Source organism: Neopsephotus bourkii, unplaced genomic scaffold, assembly GCF_033783945.1.
Source record: "Neopsephotus bourkii isolate Nb327-2 ecotype Australia unplaced genomic scaffold, CSIRO-AGI_Nbou_v1 NB_1248, whole genome shotgun sequence".
In the NCBI taxonomy this organism is placed as follows: Eukaryota; Metazoa; Chordata; class Aves; order Psittaciformes; family Psittacidae; genus Neopsephotus; species Neopsephotus bourkii.
Genome location: NW_026901733.1, coordinates 5,126,881 through 5,143,112, shown reverse-complemented (window position 1 = coordinate 5,143,112; position 16,232 = coordinate 5,126,881). Strand labels below are relative to the sequence as shown.

The 16,232-nt window shown below is 39.4% G+C and overlaps 1 protein-coding gene across 3 annotated transcripts in view; it reads right to left on the bottom strand.

Moving 5' to 3' along the window:
* INVS (inversin) overlaps positions 1 to 16,232 on the bottom strand; it is a 79,843-nt gene that overhangs the window by 56,420 nt on the left and 7,191 nt on the right. The window contains exon 1 of one of the 3 annotated variants that reach the window (XM_061364722.1): positions 3,759 to 3,827. The exons of the other annotated variants lie outside the window; for them this stretch is intronic. The gene's annotated coding sequence lies outside the window, so the exon portion shown is untranslated. Of the gene's footprint in view, positions 1 to 3,758; positions 3,828 to 16,232 lie in introns of those variants that run through there. 3 annotated transcript variants of the gene reach the window in all.

Here is a 16,232-nt window from a genome sequence, read left to right as displayed (position 1 = left end):
CAAAACCTGCATTTCTCTCATCAATTACGTGCATTCTCCAATAACTTAGCATATTGATGCCCTTCTCAATCATTTTCAATTAACAAATTCATAATCCATATAAACATAAATTGTTTCCTGCCCTCCCCCCCATTTTTGACTATCGTATTTCCAACCACTTCAATTACTTTCAATATTGCCATACTTCTGGTATGAATCCTGACTACTGACTGACAATAACATCTAATCTTGTGTCACTCTGTAGTATCCTTAGAAAAAGTACTCATTTTGTTAACAAAAAATACTAATACTAGATTCAAGTGCCACTGTGAGAAACTCTAAAACATTCCTCCTGGTTTTACAGTTCATATTTCAACTGTACTTGTTTTCAGTTCATTATCATTTTGTGTCCTAGCTTCCCATTTAACTTGCAATTTTCCATCTAGCACTACAATAAATATTTCATACAGGCTTAAAAAGACAATTATTGAATTTATTTCTAGAAAATCTTCTGATTGCAGGCAAATCTTAAAATAAAAGGCCCCACAAAAATCAGAAGCGTGAAGGTCAGCCTGTTTAAAGGGGTATATTTGAAGACAACAGAGAAGGAGTAACAGTGCAGCAACTCCACCATCCATGACAGTAGGGATTTCAGAGATCTGATAATTATTCATCCCACCATAGTTTAATAATTTATTAGCTTATTAAAATTTGATTTTTGAAATATATTCATTATTAATTAAGCAGCACTTATGTAAAACGTTTTAGCACAGTTTTCTCAGTATTCTTTTGTAAAAAGAGAGACTATTTAACAATCAATAACTCCTCTTCAGAGGAATATAATACATAATTCAGTTAATTTTACTCTTTCCCATACAGGACACCACAAAATTATTAGAATTGAATTAACTGCAAAGATAAAACAAGTCTGCTTTTCTAGTGCTATACCAATTGTAGTATGGGCAGTGATCATACTTTTACTGTCTTTAAATATTATTCAAGTTTCAATTTTCCTTTTTAAACTCATAAATAATATTTAAGAAAGTATAGCTGGACACATAACAACAGTTTGAGAGCACAAAACCAAACTTTATCATAGGTTATTACCTACATATTTATTCATGTACACTCTTCCTTTAGTTTAGACCCAGTGTGGGGCAGAATTAGAACTGGAAAAGTGCATGGAAATCTAGCATACTAGGCCACTGATCTCCTTTTCCAGAGAAGTGCATTCTGCCCCAAATATACTAGCTCTTATTCTAAGATAACAAAAAAGTTAAATAGATTGCTATGATTTTTTAACAGTCAGATTTAGACATCAAACCTTTTAAACCCAGGACTTGTTAAAAATTGGAGTTAAAATTTAATTGTTGCTAACGTCCAAAACACATAATTTTTAGTCATGACATATGAGTTTCTACAGTCAATATAAATCCATAAATGAGAAACAAGAAATTGTACCATTCACTCAGACACTGACTGAGGTAAAATATGAACAACATGAAAGTCATTTAGATTTTAGCTTAAAACCCACGCAATCCACTTTGCACTACATCAGCATGCTTTGCCAACGGATTATAAGAGATGCTACAGCTGAAGTTGAGAACAGCTCTTTGCTGTCAAATGCTTTCAAGAAGCAGTGAAAGCCAAAAAACTTGAACTCCTTAATTGCTAGCAAAGCTCTCAAAAGATAAACATATCCATGAGCTTTCCCTTTAAAACAACAATGGCAACAGATTTTAAACTGCTTATGCTCACAGAGTAGAAACTGCTGTCTTTGATCTACTCAATCTTAAAATAATCTTACTGCATACACAAACACACACTCTTTTTGCAGCAAGTAGATGCTGAAGAGAGGATGCTTCAACAGATCAACTTGGTCACAAATGATCAAAACCCAAGAATTTTCATAAGTTTGGCAACTTAAAAAAAAAAAAAAGTCTGTGGCATGGTTTCTGTACAGGTTGTTTCATCTATTAATATCCCCTTGAGAGGAAATGTTTTCTCAGAACATCAGAAACAACTTGGAATGACATGGAGCTGATGAAGGACTGCCAGTTTTAGTAGGTTTTTAGGGAACAAACTAAGCATTTATAAAATATTCCCTTCAACCTTTGGGGAGGTTGGTACCCTGTGTAAATTAATGATAGTGAGTTAGACCAGTATTTATTCAGAACAGTATTTTTTCCAACTCTAGAACAACTTCAGCTACCAGTTTAATTCAAGAAAACTTGAAATCAAGTATTTAGGTAGTTTTAATTTGAGCAAAACTAAGCAGTTAACTCCTTAATTGAAAAATCAACTGAAAAATAAAAGTAAGTAAAAGAAAATCTTCAGGATTATTGTTTTAAACCTTAGCAGTCATCCACTGAACAATAGCTTTGGAAACAAAAAAGTCTGTAAGCAATTTATTACCTCTGTGTGGACAAGGATGATGCCATGTCTTCTAACAAACCACTGGTAAATTTAAACGTGTGAAGTTTTCTAATCCTTTCAAGTCAATCATGGCAAAAACATGGCTGATTTTTACATCGGGTTCAATCTTAAAAAGTACCCTTTTAGAAACTTTGTTAGCAGCATCCTAGACTTGAAAGTAAAACACTCAACTGGAGAGAAACCCTCAGACAGCTGAATAGAGACCTTATTTACCAAACCCTACTTCTGAACGTGTTCATCTGTCTGGCAAAGCTGCTTAGGCAACACATCAGCCAAGAGCATCAGTACCACTTGAGGCCAGTTTTGACTATCAGACATTTTGACTGAAAGCAAGGCAGTGTCTGAACTCGGATCACTTTTCCCTAAAGCCTCTTGCAAGATTGGCTTAGGATCCAGGTTTCCATAGGAATAGACAGAACTATCAACTGGCACACAGTCAAAGAATACAATAGAGAAGACAACTGGCCAGAGCTGTAAAAGCCAAGGTAACACTGTTTCCCAGCATAAGTTGAAGGAAAATAGATGTTTGTGCCTATTGATCTCATATTTGATTTATTTATAGTCTGTACATGCTGTTTCTGTGTAGTGTTCTCAGCTCTTCAGCTCTAAATTTTATCGTCTACCTATAGAAACTAATGGCTTTTATATAAAAAAAGAAACCTCTTCAAGGACAAAAATGCAATTAACATTCTCATTTCCAGTTGATCTCTTCTACTGTTACTGAACTTGTTTTCCTGTAGTGTCCTTTTGAAGCCATTCATGCAGAAGTACTCACAGTACACAACCTCTAGGGATTTATGACAAAACCTGAGACACATCATCCATATTTACAGGATCACTGCCCACCTCTTCAAGAATAATCAAAGACTAAGTTTAAAAAAAAACAACTTATTTCAAAAGCCACTGTAATTTGAAAGGTCTTGGCAGTACTCTGACCAGTACTGTATCGTTATTGCCTTGGACTTCTTAATTGCACCTCTCTACATGCTTGTACATGCAAATATCCTTACAGACTGCTGGAAGCAACGATTCTTTCCAAATGAAAACTTTGCATATGTATTCATTTTTGAGCATACCTTCCCAGAACTTTTTGTTCTGATTTTAGCTGCTATTTCATCTGAAAAGAAATCCATATTTTAATTGCAGTGGCAGAATCATCATGCCTTGAAGTATTCAAAAAACGTGTAGATGAGGCCCTTAGTGATACAGGATTTGGCAGTCCTGGGGTAATGGCTGGACTTGATGATCTTAAAGTCCTTTTCCAACATAGTTGGTTCTATGATTTTCAAAAATCTTAAGCTCTATAACAAACCACTGTGTGAAATAATTACAAAACCACATACCAAATTCTGTTCTATCAGAAAAGTTCTCCAGCCACAGTGAAGTTTCCAGAACTATTACAGAAGTAGACAGACAGCCCGTAATGAAAATAACCTTAGAATAAAGGTAAGTTTACCCTTACTTTAAATACTTGATAATAATAATTGAGACACTTGCAGCTACTTTTATACATTGTACTATTTTACAACTTGTACAGACACTACAGTGATATTTGAGATTCAAAATGAAGTCAGAATATATTCACAGCACTGGCAAATAAAACAGAACCTTCAGTAAGCTACTCAAACTACACCCTAGGAATAATAAAAGGAGATTTGTTCCTCTTTGATCAGACTACAGGCAGTAAAAATTACAATTCAGGCTTGGTGTTTCTTAAAGTCTTCCCAAATCTCTACTGCACTAACAAAACATTGAAAAAGCATATCCTATGTGTATATATATATATATGTTTATGTTTAAGTGTTTCCACCATAACACTGAACATATACAGATAATATTCATAACATAAATCACTTAATATTTCAGTAGAAATCATTCCTCATTAATAAAAAATGGTAGCATTCTTCATTAATTCTTCATTAATTGAAAAAAAAAGTAACAAAGAAGGGCTCCAAACTTCTCTAAAAGAAACAAACAAACAAAGACAGGTGGTAATTTATTTTTTTTTCTTTTTTTTTTTATTTTATGAAATTCTGACACTGGCTGTTGCTTTCCTGGAAACAACAGACTTTGCTTATTTAGTTTATACATATCCATTTTGACTTGAGGTGATTCACTTTAATCAACAATTTAACCAAGCATTTACAGACAAAGAGAGAGACAAATGAAAGATTAGTGCTCTTGGAGTTTGTGGCTGGCCACGAGATCTGAATTTATTTTTCAAATACCTTCTATAGCAATTGCCTTGCATGCTGAAGACATCCTATCTAGTATACTATTGATTCAAATGACAAGTCTGAGCATCAGATTAAGGACGTGTCAGACACCTGATAGAAGATTTCTGGAGAATTCAGCAGAAAGGTGTCCTGTTTCAAAATGATCTATTGCTGGTACTATATTTATTGAAGTGCATGTGGAAACATTTAACGCAAAACTAAATCACTTAAAATTAGAGTAACATTTATAATCAGTGAAAACAAATATCTTCACTTTTTACTACAGAATACCTGAGAAAGTCACCTCATTCAAACAAAAATCACCAAATGGCTCACAAAGCTGAACTAACCCAAACTGATGATCTAATACCAGTGACAGTCCTCTTCTAATTTGTCAGTGCCAGATCTGGGCGCAAAAAATTAAGCAGCTTCTCAGTCCCAACAAAAATATTCCTTCTTGAAATCACTGAAGATCAGTCGTGAGGTCAGCTGCAGAGGGGCAATTAATGCAAGAATGATGTTTTAGAAAGGACACTCAAACAGGGAAATGTCTTTGCCTGTAAAGGTATTTTTAAGGTATAGATTTGGCAGTAGACATCAGTGGCCCTGGGGAAGAGCTGGGCAAGTCTCTTGTGTACGGAGTGATGCCACAATGCTAAACATGCTAAAGGCACAGCAATATGTGAAACAAAATTAAATCTATTCATATCTGAACCATAACACTCCAAGTATAGAAAGTACCATACTTAAAAAGAATCCCATTTTTAAGATGCAACTGTTATTTTTAAGTTCAACTGCTAGAGAAAAAGTCAATCCTCCTTTGAACAAAGCCAAATAAGAGAGGGGACAGCCATTTGACAACAGTGTGTACAAAAGAGGTAGCAGATGAAAACCAGGAAAACAAAGTCAACTTAAAACAGCCAAACATCAAGCAACATGGAATAAAGTTCTGTAGAAAAATCACTGCTCATGCCTGCACAAAGTACTTGCCTTTGCTGGGCAAAATTTTGCCTGATTGTCCTGCATGTCTGCATCCTGTTCAGTTCTAGGCCATCTTCCCAACAAAGTCTCTGAGTTGAAGTTATGCACCATTACTATTTTTTAGCTTTAAGTCCTCAGTTCAGAATTTTTTTAGGACAGGATAACTTCACGTTCTCATCCTTGTTAACTGATACTCCTCATAAACTAATACGAATTGTGTTATTAATTGACAGTAGCCTGAAGAGTTATTGCTTTGGAAGAGAACTTAGAAAAAAATCAGAAAAAGTAACAATGGGTAAGTCATCAGCCCAGAAGCTCTTCCAAATTTTACTCACAAAAGTGCAAGCGTGAATTTGATACATGAAAATAAAGTAATTCTACCAGCTGGCTGTAAGATATTTAAGATATCATTCCATATGCTGTGCAGAATTAGTTCCTTTTCACTGAGAAACATAACACAAGCATAGTCTCTCCATGTTCTGTCACCAAGGCTTACACATGATCCATATTTTCAAAATCTTTTCAGTCTTATTATTTTTAATGAAATTTCAAATGCTTGAGATCAAGACTGCTCAAGAGAAGCACTAGCATGATACTAGTTCTTCACCTGTCCTTCCTGTAGCTCACATCGGAAGGTTAAATATGATTAAGTCAGATTATACAGACTCAAAAATAAATACGAAGACCGTAAAGTCAGAACTGGGGAAGCAATGAAACAAAACAGAGACAAAAAGATGAGGCAGGAGAACTGGATTATGAGAAAAAATATTACAAAGGTACAATACCTACCAGAATAACTAATTGCAAAAGCAAAAAGTATTCAAGCCCCATGAATCAGACTCTCACACAAAGATAGGTACTTGAGAGCATGGAAGTCAATCTCAAATGTGAAAAGGGTTGTCCTTTCTGACACTTCAGCCATTTAAACATGGTAAAAGACAATCTGTTCAAGATTTCTTCTTCTGAAATACTTTCACCATTGTACTAACCTACAAAGATAAATGTGAGAATAAACATAGGTTTGCCTGTATTTACAGCAGACCACGAGTAAATACAATGTCATGAGTCCAAATGGCCATCAGCGGTGCAGAAGGGAGGGGAGCAGCAGAGGAATCAATCCAAACTGAAACACCCACTAGTTTAGAATAACTGACTGAACCCTGAAAAACTCATCTATGAGATTTAAAAAATCTAGAAGCCTACAATAAAGAAGAAAAATATAAAATTTTCTTTTGCTTAATTAGTCAATAGAAAGGACCTTCCCCTCCTCAAAATTTTGCTACTTCAAGGTCATCAGCAGTTGCTAATGCACCCTGCGAAAAAAGGTGCTGCAGGAGTGCTAGCAAAAGGTGGCCAGTTATGGTGGTAACTTTGGCCAAGTACTATAGATATCAGGGAAATGTGTTACTTAAAGAAAAGATATACAGGTATGGTTACAGCTAAGGCTTGCTTTGGAAAGAGTGACAAAATAAGATGACAAATAAACTCCCCACTATTTTAGTGATCTTATAAACAAACAAATCCTCCTTGCAAATCTAGTCCTATTATTTATTCTAGTAAGGTAAATATTAGTACTGCAAACCTTCTGAGACATTAATGTGAAATAATTATTTGTTCTACTAGCATAATGGCTCTTTTATTGGATTTAACTTCTTTAGAACAACACAAATCTTTTTCCACAAAACAGGCACAGAGCAAAAGATAAAAAGCAACAGTAAGAAAATATAGACAAAATTCATCTGACAATTTTAGACCACAATGCAGGACTGGATCATAGTACTTGCTCTTACAGCAACACCGAAACAACTGCCTATATTTCAGAAAACACTGGTACTATTGGACTGACAAATCTTTACAATGAAATCTTAAAATAAAATATTCCATTTCTTTATAGCTTCTGGTAAGTGATTCCCTCCATTGGTGGGTATTTTTCCTCTCCTATGTCATAATCCTTTTCATTTATATTCCCCTTCTGAGTAGTTAAATGGCTTTTCTCAAAACATGGAACCAGTGTGATTTGCTATCATGCTGCCAAATCTGTTTCACACAAAGTCTGTCTGCCTCCGTGTGTGTGTGAGAGAGAGATACGGAGAGACCGCACACCACACATCCTCATTAACTGGATAAATGTATAATTAAACAAGAGGGGGTTAAAGCGTACGTTAGCCTATTCTACTTTTCTATCTATTACCTTTTAAAAAGCTTTCATATGTCTTCTTCCTTGTTTCTGAAAGCTAACCATCCCTTCTTCCTTTCAGGAAGGCTGACATTTGACAGCTTAACATAGCTGACAGGGTTGCCCAACAGCTCACCCTCCCTATTCTCAATCCAATTAGACCTCTAATCCTCCAGATGAAAGGCCCAACTACTCACGTTCCTCATGACAACGACAGCTATTGATTATTTGTCACTACAGCTAACACCTTCTCTGTGGAGGCCACTCTGACAGAAGCAAACCTACCAAATTAGACAGCACTTTATCTGCCCTGGAGGCCAAATGGCACAAGAAGTAAAGGCTAATAAATGGTATAAAAATGAACAAATCATAACATTATGACAGGTTGATCGTTGCCAGCAGCTTCACAGCTCAAGCTTGATGCTGTGTTAGACCTGTTCCTTCCCTTTTCTCTTCCACTCGTGCTCCAACTTTGACTGAATTAAAGGCCAGAACAATTAAGGCATTTGACCAGCAAAGATAAGCTAGGATAGAAGTATCATCAAGGGACACAAATGTCAATAGCAGACTACCGTTTGTCAATAAAAACATTCCAGAGATGCAAATGCTCATGACTCTGCTCTCCACTAGGTTGTACTGACTCCCTTTGTACAGAGCTCTTCTCAAGCCCAGGCAGAAACTCCAGGAAAATTAACCCCAGAAAACCAAGCTTGAACTGGGAAGCATTCTTATCAGGCAAGGATCTGCATCATTACAAAAGGAACACCAATACCAAGCTACATGATGGAGAAACGTTATGATTGTGATTCCATTTAATATTTATGAAATTGCCCTTTCTTTTTAGTTTAGATATAAACCAGGACTACAGCATTTGAATTTATCATTATAAATTTTCTTCCATTATTTTTCAAGAAAAAATCTGTTCCTAGGACAATATGCAGTATCTAGTAAAACAGACCTCCCAAGTCACATCACTTTAAGGCAAACTGAAAAGCAGCAACAACATATTATTTTTACAGTGGCACTATCCAAAAACATTAACAGTGAGAGCAGAGGCACTGTTCCTGAACTGAGGCTATTTAATACAAGCAGCAGGAATAGAATGTAAAAAACAACCCCAACAAAATAAAACACCACAATCACATGAATGTTATTAAGATCATGGAATCACAAGAATAATATGAGTAAAAATACACAAGTTCTTGAAACAGTTAAGAAGTAGTTAGCATTGCCTTGTCACAATAAATCAGCTGATTTCTCCACTATGGCAAAAATAATGTATTTTCCAGCAAGGCATTCCTACAGTTCTGAAATTACTCACTAATGGTAAAACAGCATTACATCAAAATACATTAAAACTTAAATAAAAGCTTCTTTAGTTAAAGAAGATGTAAGACATGAATATCTAATACTCTACTTTGGGAAAATCTACAGTTTAAATGAGGAAAATTTCCTGTGCAACACCTAGTTCATACAGATATAGGAAACTACATGCAAGTACAACATACTATTAAAAAATAATCTAAGCAATATAAAAAGATATATTCAGTAAAAAAAGATAATTATCAAATTGTGCAGTGTTTGTCCTCAGACATTTAACTTCTTAAGTTTACAAAACCTCTTGGGGGTGAACATGTATTTATTAATCCTTTCAATCACAGATTGACATAGATGATTAAACTCTTCGAAAGACAGGCATTTCAGTACAGTATTATCAGAAAACATGTATGTTTAAATGAACAGTTTGGCAAACATCACTTAAGATTACCACTGCCCAAAGAACTTACAGGACCGTTCAGGTAAGTTCGTTCTCATAAAACTCAAGCAAACCATATCAGAGGAAAGTTGAAACTGTATGTAATATTTCTAGGAATAAATTTAAATTATTACCATACTGCTCTAAAATGTATTCTAAATACAATAAATCACTGCAAAGAGGAGATAAATATTTTCAAATAATGCAGCGCACCATCTAGCAGACGCATTTTGTTTTACAGTGATAAAACCCCATTCTTAATACAATTCTGTTCTTCCCAAAGTGAGACTAGTTCAGAACTCCTAATCTTGAGCCCCCACAGAAGCACCTGTGATAAAGGAGTCCTGCAGTGGCACATCTGGCCCAACCCTCTGCACCAGGAAGAACTGAGCAAACTCGTTCCAAACTCACTCCAACTCTTAACTCACATGAAGACATTTCTGCACCAGCAAGTCCACAGTGCTCTTGGGAGCTGTTCAGGTTTTCCAGCATTGAAAATCCCCCTAGTGTTTATATTGCAAACCTCCTCCTTACTCTAGGTTATACTCACTACTGCTTATAGAATCATAGAATCATAGAACAGTTAGGGTTGGAAAGAACCTCAAGATCGTCAAGTTCCAACCCACCTGCCATGGGCAGGGACAGCTCGCTCTAAATCATATCACCCAAGGCCTCGTCCAACCTGGCCTTGAACACTGCCAGGGATGGAGCATTCACAACCTCCCTGGGCAACCTATTCCAGTGCCTCACCACCCTAATAGGAAAGAACTTCCTCCTTATATCCAGTCTAAACTTCCCCTGTCTAAGTTTTAACCCATTACCCCTTGTCCTATCACTACAGTCCCTAATGAAGAGTCCCTCCCCAGCATCCCTATAGGCCCCCTTCAGATACTGGAAAGCTGCTTTGAGGTCTCCACACAGCCTTTTCTTTTCTAGGCTGAACAGTCCCAACTTTCTCAGCCGATCTTCATATGGGAGGTGCTCCAGTCCCCTGGTCATTCTCGTGGTCCTTCTCTGGACTTGTTCCAACAGATCTATGTTCTTTTTATGTTGAGGACACCAGAACTGCACACAGTACTCCAAGTGAGGTCTCACAAGAGCAGAGTAAAGGGGCAGGATCACCTCCTTCGACCTGCTGGTCACCCTCCTTTTGATGCAGCCCAGGATACAGTTGGCTTTCTGGGCTGCAAGCGCACACTGCAGCTGGCTCATGTTCATTTTCTCATCGACCAGCACCCCCAAGTCCTTCTCCGCAGGGCTGCTCTCAGTCTCTTCTCTGCCCAGCCTGTAGTTGTGCCCAGGATCTCTCTGACCCAGGTGTAGGACCTTGCACTTGGCATGGTTAAACTCCATGAGGTTGGCATCAGCCCACCTCACAAGCGTGTCAAGGTCCCTCTGGATGGCATTCCTTCCCTCCAGCGTATCAACCGAACCACACAGCTTGGTGTCATCAGCAAACTTGCTGAGGGCGCACTCAATCCCACTGTCCATGTCAGCGACGAAGATGTTAAACAAGACCGGCCCCAACACCAATCTGTGAGGGACACCACTCGTTACTGGTCTCCAGCTGGACACTGAGCCGTTGACCACAACTCTTTGTGTGCGGCCATCCAGCCAGTTCTTTATCCACCGAGTGGTCCATCCATCAAATTGATGTCTCTCCAATTTAGAGACAAGGATGTTGTGTGGGACAGTGTTGAATGCTTTGCACAAGTCCAGGTAGATGATGTCAGCTGCTCTGCCCCTGTCCATCAGTTCCATAGCCCCATCATAGAAGGCCACCAAATTGGTCAGGCAGGATTTCCCCTTAGTGAAGCCATGCTGGCTGTCACCAAGCACCTTGTTGTTTTTCATGTGCCTTAGCATGCCTTCCAGGAGAATCTGCTCCAAGATTTTGCCAGGCACAGAGGTGAGACTGACTGGTCTGTAATTCCCTGTGTCATCCATTTTCCCCTTCTTGAAAATGGGGGTTATATTTCCCTTTGTCCAGTCGTTGGGAACTTCACCTGACTGCCATGATTTTTCAAATATGGTGGCCAGCGGCTTAGCAACTTCATTCACCAGCTCCTTCAGGACCCGTGGATGGATTTCATCAGGACCCATGGACTTGTGCATGTTCAGATTTTTAAGATGGTCTCCAACCAATTCCTCTCCTTCAGTGGGCCCAAGGTCTTCATTCTCACAGTCCCTGCATCTGCCTTCCAAGACTTGGGTGGTGCGGTCAGAGCCTTTGCTAGAGAAGACCGAGGCAAAGAAGTCATTCAGAACCTCAGCCTTCTCCAAATCCTGTGTAGCTAGTTCACCTGAGAGCTTCCTGAGGGGGCCTACATTCTCCCTAATCTGTTTTTTATTTGCTATGTACCTGTAGAATCCCTTCCTGTTATCCTTAATATCCCTAGCCAAGTTTAATTCTAACTGGGCCTTAGCTTTCCTAACCTGGTCCCTAGCTTCCCGGACAACATCCCTGTACTCTTCCCAGGCCGCCTGTCCTTGCTTCCACTTTCTATAAAACTCTTTTTTCATTTGAATTTTCCTCAGCAGCTCCTTATCCATCCAAGGAGGTCTCCTGGCCCTCCTGCTGCACTTCCTTCTGGTTGGGATGCAACACTCCTGAGCTTGTAGCAGGTGATCCTTGAATATCAACCAAGAGTCTTGAGCCCCCCTGCCCTCTAGGGCTATATCCCATGGAACCTTACTAAGCAGGTTCCTGAAGAGGCCAAAGTCTGCTCTTTTGAAGTCCAGGGCAGTGAGCTTGCTGCACGCTCTTCTCACTGTCCTGAGGATCTCAAATTCAACCATCTCGTGGTCGCTGCATCCAAGGCTGCCCTGCAGTGCCACATTTCCAACAAGCTGTTCCCTGTTGGTGAGCAAAAGGTCAAGCATGGCACCTCTCCTTGTCTGCTCCTCTATTACTTGCAGAAGGTAGTTGTCTTCCACACAATCGAGGAACCTCCTGTATTGCTTGTGCCAGGCTGTACTGTCATTCCAACAGATGTCAGGGTGGTTGAAGTCATCCATGAGAACGAGGGCCTGTGAGCGTGAGGCTTCTCCTATCTGCCTATAGAGTGCTTCATCTGCAGATTCCTCTTGATCAGGCGGTCTCTAACAGATCCCCACAGTAATGTCTCCCATCGCTGTTTTCCCTTTAACGCTGACCCACAAGCTCTCAGTTATCTGCTCACCTGTCCCCAGACAGAGTTCCATACTCTCCAGCCTATCCTTAACATAAAGGGCAACTCCCCCTCCACACCTGCCAGGCCTGTCTTTTCTAAAGAGTCTGTAACCTTCCATTCCAACACTCCAGTCATAGGAGCCATCCCACCATGTTTCCGTGATGCCTATAATATCATAGTCCCATAGATGAGCACACATCTCTAATTCCTCTTGTTTGTTCCCCATGCTACGGGCATTTGTATAGAGGCATCTGAGCTGAGCTCCAAATGAAGCCAGCTCATTGGCTGGAGCAGCTGGAATATCTCTGCATTGTTCCAAGCATTTATTATAGGTGCTGGCAAACTGACTGGGTGTGTTGGGATGGAATGATGCCCCCCTCCCCCAACACATCTAGTTTAAAGCCTCCTTAACCAGTCTGGTAAGCCTCCTACCAAAACTGCTCTTCCCCTTCTTTATCGGACCAGCTCCACCAGCCCCCGCTAGACCTGGCCTACAAACTTGGGTCCCATGTTCAAGACACCCAAACCCCTGACTGCGACACCACCCTTTTAACCATTTATTAACCTGGCTAATCCTCCTAGCTTTTTTTAGGTATTCACCTGTATCCTGGAGAATAGATAAGAAGACAATCTGAGCTTCAGAGCCCTTAACCACCTCTCCCAGGTCTGTAGTCCTTCTTTATGTTCCCCAGGCTACTACTATCTATATCCCTAGCACCCACATGTATCACCAGAAGTGGGTAATAGTCCGTGGGGCTTACCAGAGCAGGCAGCCTCTCTGCCACATCCCTGATCTGTGCCCCTGGTAGGCAACACACCTCCCTTGAGACCCGATCAGGCCGACAGACGAGTGCTTCTGTCCCTTTCAAAGTAGAATCCCCTACTACTACGACCCACCCCTTTTTCCTGGCAGCACCGGTAGAGATCTTCTTTACTAGCGCATCAGCTGGCTGTTTCTGGTGCGACTGCGTTTCCTCATGAACCCCCTGCAGGACAGCAAAGCGATTCTGCGTGGGGGCAACAAGTTCAGGAGGAAGTCCCTTGCTTTTAATTGTCCTTTTCCTCCTTTTTTTGTTGTTTTTTTTTGTCACCAATTCCCAGCTTCGAGAGTTAACAACCTCCTTCTTTCCTCCAGGAGCTACAGGGGAAGCTTGAGGACTCTGCACAGTTTGGGCCGGGAGCAAGCGTTCCTGTTTTCTCTCAGCTACCCTGACAACTTGTAGCCTATTAATAGCTTCCTGCAGCTCAGCCACCTGCTGCAGGAGGGCCTCCACCAGGGAGCACCCAGTGCAGCCCTGCCCATTGTGTACCTTTCCCTCACCAGACCAGTGCAGGCAGATTATCTTCCTTTTAACACACACCTTGTTTATAGTGGAATGGAGTATATTCTCCCAATTTGGCTTTATGTAGTTCATTAAAAATATTCTCATTTGGGCTTTTCTCAACTTCTATTATTTTAAAAGCTTTTATTTTTTCTTTTTTAATCTTTAATGGTGGCTAAAAGCCCAATGTTATACTAGAGAACTAGCTGGTGCCAAGTAGTGAAAAAAAAATATTTTTAATGTCTACTCATATTAGTCAAATCTGTAAATGTATTTATATAAGTATTAGACTTATTAATCCAATGAGTTATCTCCCCTATTATTATTCCTGAGTTTTCTTCTGCAAGACTTATTTATAATATTTGATTTATTATAACTATTCTTGAAAAGAGTGAATCTTTTCCACCATTACAGGTCAGAATAAGAAATGATATCGCAGTATGTTTCCCAAGTTGTGTTCCAGGAGATGGGCCTCCCTGAGAATCATACCTCAACAGCTTTTATACATAGCAAGAGCTAATCAATTCATCTTCACACACACATACAAATACATCTTTGATGTATTTATTCTTTGTTCTACTTAGGTTTTCAAATCTTACAATTAAAGTCCCTCAAAATACGGATGCTACTATGATGGCTACTAGTCATAAACTGCCCCAGGCAACTGCAGATCACCAACTGAGCTGCATGTAAAAGAGAGGGCACAATACTTAGTCCATTTTTTTCCACACAAATACACTCTGCTATGCAGTATTTGTCAAAATACTCTCGCAATAGTTGCTGCTGCAAAACTTATTAAACCTCTGTCATCCACTGTCAGCTTTTGCTTCTACTATTCTAAATGGGCAGGAGGGGGGGAAGTGTTTTAGAAGTAGATAGAAGCATTCTGACTACAGTAGGCTATAGAGGAAACCTGTCAAATATTTATAGTTTTGCATTTTCGTGCCTCAGCCAGCTTTGTTTTCTTTCTCAATCCAATCCTACTTAAAGACAATAACAGACACTACAATTTTTGTTTAGCCATGCTATAATTCCTTTGATGCTCAAAATGACTGCTGGGAAGTAGCTATATTCCGGGAGGTAGCCACAATTTGCAAGCAATTATTCAAACATGTTTTATTAGAGTAAGTAAGCTTAGTAACCAGTAGTTACTAAAATAATGCCAGAGTCACTTTTACATGTGCCAAAGCATATAGATATTGATATTATATTTATTAGTGCAGTCTGTATAGAAACAGAGCCTGATCTTCAGCTAGTCGGAAATTCTGATCTTGAACTTGAAGCCAAAAGAACTACTTGGGCATGTAAATTTTTGCATAACCTTGTTTTAAAATGAGATTTCATACTAACATAAAGCCACTAAGAAATAAGATTCAGATGCCTTAGTATTTGCTGTGAACCAAAATCTGACTTGCATAACAGTATTCCCACAGTTTCATCTTCTGCAGCCAAAAGAACTGGCTGGATTTTAACCCAGTTTGACGGCAGAGACAGATGACTGCTGGATACTAGATGACTATGGTGACTTAACACTTAATGAGCAACCAACAATGTGCATGTTCTAGCTTTGTTACAAGGCATGACAAAGTGTGTAAGCTGAAAATGTATTGCCTGAAAATAAGAGAATCACATTAGTCTTGCAAAGTAGTGCCCAAATCAAGCTCTCCATGCAAACAAAACTGTGGCCAAGCTTTCTGTTTCAGTGATGCTGCTCTGTAACATCTACTATAACTGACTTGGAAAGCCTTCCCTCTCCTTCACATCTGCAATGAACTAATCAATCAAGACCCAGAATTTCTGAAGTAAAAAAATATGTGTCAGGGCTGTGCTCATTCTCATAATATCTAATGGATGAGCCCCGGAACTACTGACCAGTCAGTCTCACCTCTGTGCCTGGCAACATCTTGGAGCAGATTCTCCTGGAAGGCATGCTAAGGCACAGGAAAAACAACAAAGTGCTTGGTGACAGCCAGCATGGCTTCACTAAGGGGAAATCCTGCCTGACCAATTTGGTGGCCTTCTATGATGGGGCTATGGAACTGATGGACAGGGGCAGAGCAGCTGACATCGTCTACCTGGACTTGTGCAAAGCATTCAACACTGTCCCACACAACATCCTTGTTTCTAAATTGGAGAGACATCAATTTGATAGGTGGACCACTCAGTGGATAAAGAATTGGCTGGATGGCCACA